Consider the following 7,742-nt stretch of genomic DNA (forward strand, 5'->3'; position numbering starts at 1 on the left):
GCCATGCCATTTCCACCTGGCGCCTCAGTTGGACCAGCGTTCGTGCTGGACGTGCAGACCGCGTGAGACGACGCTTCATCCAGTCCCAAACATGCTCAACGGGGGACAGATCCGGAGATCTTGCTGGCCAGGGTAGTTGACTTACACCTTCTAGAGCACGTTGGGTGGCGCGGGATACATGCGGACGTGCATTGTCCTGTTGGAACAGCAAGTTCCCTTGCCGGTCTAGGAATGGTAGAACGATGGGTTCGATGACGGTTTGGATGTATCGTGCACTATTCAGTGTCCCCTCGACGATCACCAGTGGTGTACGGCCAGTGTAGGAGATCGCTCCCCACACCATGATGCCGGGTGTTGGCCCTGTGTGCCTCGGTCATATGCAGCCCTGATTGTGGCGCTCACCTGCACGGCGCCAAACACGCATACGACCATCATTGGCACCAAGGCAGAAGCGACTCTCATCGCTGAAGACGACACGTCTCCATTCGTCCCTCCATTCACGCCTGTCGCGACACCACTGGAGGCGGGCTGCACGATGTTGGGGCGTGAGCGGAAGACGGCCTAACGGTGTGCGGGACCGTGGCCCAGCTTCATGGAGACGGTTGCGAATGGTCTTTGGCGATACCCCAGGAGCAACAGTGTCCCTAATTTGCTGGGAAGTGGCGGTGCGGTCCCCTACGGCACTGCGTAGGATCCTACGGTCTTGGCGTGCATCCGTGCGTCGCTGCGGTCCGGTCCCAGGTCGACGGGCACGTGCACCTTCCGCCGACCACTGGCGACAACATCGATGTACTGTGGAGACCTCACGCCCCACGTGTTGAGCAATTCGGCGGTACGTCCACCCGGCCTCCCGCATGCCCACTATACGCCCTCGCTCAAAGTCCGTCAACTGCACATACGGTTCACGTCCACGCTGTCTCGGCATGGTACCAGTGTTAAAGACTGCGATGGAGCTCCGTATGCCACGGCAAACTGGCTGACACTGACGGCGGCGGTGCACAAATGCTGCGCAGCTAGCGCCATTCGACGGCCAACACCGCGGTTCCTGGTGTGTCCGCTGTGCCGTGCGTGTGATCATTGCTTGTACAGCCCTCTCACAGTGTCCGGAGCAAGTATGGTGGGTCTGACACACTGGTGTCAATGTGTTCTTTTTTCCATTTCCAGGAGTGTACATGTCCGCAACTGGCGTGTGCTCGTCCTCGCCGCTGTCAACCAAACGTCTATGTCGCCGCCGCAGAGTCGTCCCATGTACGACCAACAGTTGTTCTTCATGTTTGGTGAGACGGCCAGAGCTGCATCCCGAGCAGTGCTGAGTTGGTATCCTGTGTCCCCGATAAGCAGAATGGTCGAGCTACGAAGTTCCACTATTTCTTTAATAACGCTGTCCCAGTGCGAAGAAGTCGATGAGAAAAGTTTGGTGCTTTTGTATTCAATGGAGTGTATTGACTAGGGAGGCAAACGACGTTGGGATCACGGATTTACTTTAAACTTTGAACACCTTTAGTAGGCCATTAAAACAACATAAAGAGCAAGTAGTAGGGTGCACTACTCTCGAAATTCCGAGAAAGTCGCAGGACAAGTTTGACGCTTTTATGTAACTGACGTATCTGTGCGTAGGTGGCGGACGACAGAGTTCAAGATGGGGGCAGCTGGCCGTCAGGGACGGAGCGGCGAGGGCGTGTACACGGCCGGAGGACTGAAATGTGGCAACGCTACGTTAAGGCTTACCGCATGGCTGTGGCTATAAGGTAGCGAACGGAAGCAGTTGTTTGCATACTTTGAATCGGAAAAGAAGTTGCGTATAATGAGTGTTTTGGGAATAAAGTCTGCAAAATATGGCCCAGTAAAATTTTCTCGAGAAATAATGAATGACGTAAGCATCTCAGATGTAATGTCTACGGATGTTGACGTGAATCCGTTTGTAAGTGTTTTGAACAACATGTTGATGTACACCAACCTGCGCTTCTGTATGTTTGTGGTTATGCAGCACACAAAACAACACAATTTCTCAGTTGTACAACACGCACTGATTTTGTTTTAGGCACACACACCACAGATAAATATTTTGATAACCTTGTCCGAAGTGGATTGAGTGTGCCACCAGATATTGTTGTGGAACTTGGAACTTTTGTATATGCAGTTATGCAGCTTTTAATATCTGTAGAGTATGTAACAAAATTCCTCACTTGTCAAAATCAAAAGCAGTTACTACTCAATCTGGTTGGCCAAGGAGATGAATCACACGTTTCTCTGCAAATATTTGTAACAGATTCATGTCTCTGTGGAAGGCCACTTACTGATATCTACAAAAAGCTGGTTTCCATTATGTGTAACATATTGTTAAACAATTATACCAAACTCCAAAATGATCATTTAATGTGTTCCAAGGAGAAGGGAGATAATAGAAAATTAAAAAATTACATAACTTTTGACACAAAAGTATGAAACTTCTTTCTTACCCATACCCTCAGTCCTTAAATGCTCTGATTAGTACTGGCAAGGAGGAGGTGGCCACTATGAAATAAACTTTAATGCACTGATAAATTTCAGTCATGCCTCTTATGCAAATCCTACAGCAAGGTCCCCAGTTCATTCTGACTCAGAAAGATGTGTGAAAGTATTTTAATAGATTGTGTATGACCTGTGATTTAAAAAAAATCTAACATACTAATGAACAATACACTAAAAAGTTCGTTAAAAATTATTTTTATTATGCCACCCTTATATATAAAGGTGTGAAAGATATTTTGCATCTTTCGTCAGAAACTTTTATATTAGTTTTACCATTCATATAGGAAGGAACATGATAATACATTTCAAATAACAGACTGAAATAATTGCAAGTCTGCAAGTAATGTAAGTAGGCACCACACAAAATCGTTTGCTTAACTTGTATCTCCAAAACTCGGGTAAGAAACGTCATAATATACTGCTATGAAGCACATGTGAGTTATTGAAAAGTTCATCGTTGCAAGGAAACGAGAATAAAATGCGTAATTCCGACATAAAGTCGGCGTAATACTGCGAGAAATTAGATTTTCTAGGTTACTGTGTTGTTTATAGGGACCAACTCTACAAAAAAAAGAAAGTGATTGCGTATTTATATCTGACACGTCGTCTGCATTCGACGAAATCTAAACTTCAGTCTGGGCCTAGCTGGTCACGCTAGCCGGCGTACTGACGTCAGAGGCTACGACGTTGTCAGCTTGACGACTCTGGCCTCTAATACAGGCGGCCGTGGCGTGTACTCGCCGGCCCGCCTGCCTAGTCACGCACGCGACTTCGCTTACTTCTTGTGAGCGCGAGTCGCTTACCACAACCTCAATGAAGTAAGATGGCAAACTCATATAGGAAGAACACTATCAAGATTACGAAATTCAAATGGCTCTGAGCACTACGGGACTTAACATCTCAGGTCATCAGTCCCCTAGAACTTAGAACTACTTAAACCTAACTAACCTAAGGACATCACACACAACCATGCCCGAGGCAGGGTTCGAACCTACGAGCGTAGCAGGAGCGCGGTCCTGCACTGAAGCGCCTAGAACCGCTCGACCACAGCGGCCGGCGATCAAGATTACCAAGCCGAATATCCAGGGCCACGAGTATATGAAGTAGAATACTTGTTGCGTGATGAACTGCGTCTACATCCGCAGGACGCGACTGGTGTTCACTTTTCGACAACGGCCAGTGTAATCGATGTTAAGATGATCAGGGAAGAAGCGTGCACGAAGGCATTTACTGGCTCTGCCGGAAAACTCCAGTTTAGGCACTCGGATTTATTAGCGGCGCTGTTACCGTTCAACACCAGACCTGAGCATGAGGACGTTACGGGTATTCGAGCTACATTTTGAGGTACCCGCTGAGTCCGTTATCTTTGCTCTTAAGCGGTACGGGACTGTCATTAGACACGCAGCTGGCAAGGGAACCTCCCCATCGCACCCCCTCAGATTTAATTATAAGATGGCACAGTGGATAGGCCTTAAAAAACTGAACACAGATCAATCGAGAAAACAGGAAGAAGTTGTGTGGAACTATGAAAAAAATTAGTAAAATATGCAAACTGAGTAGTCCATGCCAAGATAGGCAACATTAAGGACACCGTGAGTGCAGGAGCGCCGTGGTCCCGTGGTTAGCGAGGGCAGCTCCGGAGCAAGAGGTCCTAGGTTCATTTTTTCACTCGAGTGAAAAGTTTAATTTTTTATTTTCAGTTTATGTGACAAACTCTTATGTTTTCATCACTTTTTTGGGAGTTATTATCACATCCTCAAGAAAACCTAAATCGGGCAAGGTAGAAGAATCTTTTTACCCATTCGCTAAGTGTACGAGCTAGGTGGGTCGACAACATATTCCTGTCATGTGACGCACATGCCGTCACCAGTGTCGTACAGAATATAGCAGACGTGTTTTCTTGTGGAGGAATCGGTTGACCGACCTTGCGATCAAATGTTTTCGGTTCCCACTGGAGAGGCACGTCCTTTCGTGTACTAATCGCACGGTTTTGCGGTGCGGTCGCAAAACACAGACACTAAACGTATTACAGTGAACAGAGACGTCAATGAACGAACGGACAGATCATAACTTTGCGAAAATAAAATTCTCACTCGTGGAAAGATTTGAACCTAGAACCTTTCGTCCCGCAGCTGCTCACGCTAACCACTGGACCACGTACTATCCTTGATGTTGCCTATCTTGCGCATGGAATACTCAGTTTGCATATTTTAGTAATTTTTTTCATAGTTCCACACAACTTCTTCCTGTTTTCTCGATTGATCTGTGTTCAGTTTTTCAAGGCCTATCCACTGTGCCAACTTATAACTAAATCTGAGGGGGATGCGATGGGGAGGTTCCCTTGTGAGAAGTGTCAGACTACCACAATGTATCCCGTACTCAACTGAGTATGTCAGGTCGAAACCTAACTAACGAAGCGTGTTCCTTCATCCTTAAAGATTGCCTGTTGTCGTGCAGTTGTCAGGTACGATGGACAGCCGAGCACGTGCTCAGAATGTGGACAGGAATGTCTTGTTCTGTATGATTGTTGGCAGTGGCGGATCACCCAAATTCCATCAGGAGAAGCGGTACAACGTGTTCCTCAGTCAATAAAATTCTTCTGGAAATGAGGCCGCATTGTCATCCGCAAAATTCGGACGTTTCGGTGACCATTGCAAGGCTCCTTCCTCAGGATGTATTGCTAATTCGGCCCTGCGAACTTTAACTAAGAGAGCCTACAGGATCAGTAATGAACACAACCTACAAGCTGAACTACAGAACGTCAGGTCCATTTTTGGAGCTAATGGCTACGACATGAGGATGATTCACAAAACCATGGCGCCGAAGGAGGAGGGAAACAGGGAAATCCAGAACGAAGCACAGAACACCGTTTTGCTACCATTCGTGCAAGGGCCTACTGAACGTCTGGGCAAAATTCTCCGTCGGGCAGGCATTAAGCCGATTTTTCGTAGCAACAACAAAATAAAAGACATTCTGGGCTCGACGAAAGATAAAAGTGACAAGTTTCATGCCGCCGGAGTTTATGAAATCGATGTATGTAGGTGATACTGGGCGTCCAGTAAGCACAAGGTTAACTGAACACGAGAGATGTATCCGCCTCTAACAATACAACAAATCAGCGATGGCAGAACATCAGGAACAGTGCAGGATGAAGAAGGAATTGGCCCGAGTACTGGCGAAACGGCCGTTTAGTTTGAGCAGGAAGATTGGAGAGGCTATAGAAATAGCCGAGCGACCCGACAATGTGAATAGAGAAGACGGGTACCGACTTCCGGCGCCTCGGCTGCCAGCTGCGACATCTCTGCGGAAGGACAACACACTCTCGCAGAGCAACAGGCGCACGGTGGGCCACAGCGGTGGAGGGTACACAGAGCGCAGACACGGCATGGTCGACACTGGGCAGTCAGTAAACAACGCTACGCTGTAGTCGCCGCTCAGTCTCCTATTCGCCGATTTCCGCCAATGGCAAGCAGTAACGGAAACTCCCATGGAAAACGCCCATTTCCGCCAATGACAACACGCAATGCAAAGAGCAATAAAACGAACTCCTAATACCCTTCTCACCCCTCACCCTCACCCTCCAATGACAGCACTCCTCCGTAGTATATAAGTATCCAAACCAGTGCACATTCAGCAGTTAGCAATACACCCTGAAGAAGGCGCCTTGCAACAGTCGCCGGAACGTCGGAATTTTACAGATGACAATGCGACCTCAAACCCAGAAGAATTTTATTGACTGTGACAACGGCCGCGGAAGCCTACGTTTACACACAACATGTTCCTCCATCGGTTCTACCGACTACTTGTGCACAAGTGACAGTACGTAACGCGTCTGGCGCACGAGGCGCGGCACCTGCGGCGTCAGGCTGTGGGGTCGGCATAGGTTTGCGGGCTGTCGAAAAGGAGCGATGCAATGAAATGGCCCTCAACCACGTTCCCTCCCACTTAGACTCGCAACATTAAAAGTTCTGGCTGGTTTCGTTGTCTAGGTGCTGGGATACGTAGTTGCCGCATTACAAGCAAAATACTGTTGAGTCTACAGTATACAGTTGTAACGTTGTTGCTTTAATTTGCTATGAAAGCGGTGCTGATTGACAATAAAAGCGGTTTAAAAGCTGTGACCTGTCTGGGGAAGTTAACCTTGCATTACTGAGCAACTGTTTCACCAGGTATCCAGTCTAGCTTACCAAATTCCCAACCAGACTAACATTAATTACAATCTTTTAATAGTCATACGACAACCGGTGATATATATATATAAAAGAGAATTTAAATAAAAAGAAAGAAATCAGTTTATATTTGGAAATTTATTTTAACATTTATCATTGAAATTTCAGCACATTAAAGTTGAGTCATTACTAAGCTGGTGCATTATTTAGGATTGTGTAAATGTGAGTTTGTAATCTTACGGAACACATCAAGTAGGGAGCCAAGATTGGGAGACTACATACAACACTGCATTCATAAAATAACACACGAAGAACGTTGAAACATTTGCAAGAGGAAATTAACCACAACCAACCGATTCAATTTTCACCCGAAGAAGTTACGTTCGTAGCGCAATCCTGTCCGTCATGTATTTACCACACACTGGTATACTAAATACATACTAACTCTCTGTGAAATCTTCCCGAAAAGAATAGCTGAGGGCTACTTTGATGATTACACCACATGCTTCACGTGGTCAACTTTGTTTACACAAAGAGTGTAACTCCACAATAATTTTGATAATTAAAATAAATTAGATCGAAAAGCAATTTACAAAAGAGAAACCTCGACCTTGTTACTAACGTCTTACTATTAACTTGATGGGTCAAACAATTGTATAAGCATGTGGTACTGGTCTCACAAAGTATACCCCATGTGGGTAGAACATAAAGAAAAGTTGCTATACTGAAAAATATTGTCAAGACGAGACGTTATAATCTCACGCACATTCGCATTTAAGATTGATGATCTTAGTTAGAGTTACTGATCAACACGTGGATCCACTTTACTCACAAAGTAGTGACAAAGTAACTACTGGAAGATATTCTGAACTTCACACTCGAAATACACTGCGTTGCAATTTAAGATAACATTAGATATTTTAGAGCTAAACCTGAAATAAAGGTGATTAAATTTTCAGTTAGGCTGAACTTAAGAAATCCATTGTCCTATGGACTAAGTAGACACGCGCTTAGCCAGAGATCTTACCACTTCAGGCGCTCGCCACAGACAGACTGACCTGG

The sequence above is a fragment of the Schistocerca cancellata genome, chromosome 3 (assembly GCF_023864275.1).
Source record: "Schistocerca cancellata isolate TAMUIC-IGC-003103 chromosome 3, iqSchCanc2.1, whole genome shotgun sequence".
Classification (NCBI taxonomy): Eukaryota; Metazoa; Arthropoda; class Insecta; order Orthoptera; family Acrididae; genus Schistocerca; species Schistocerca cancellata.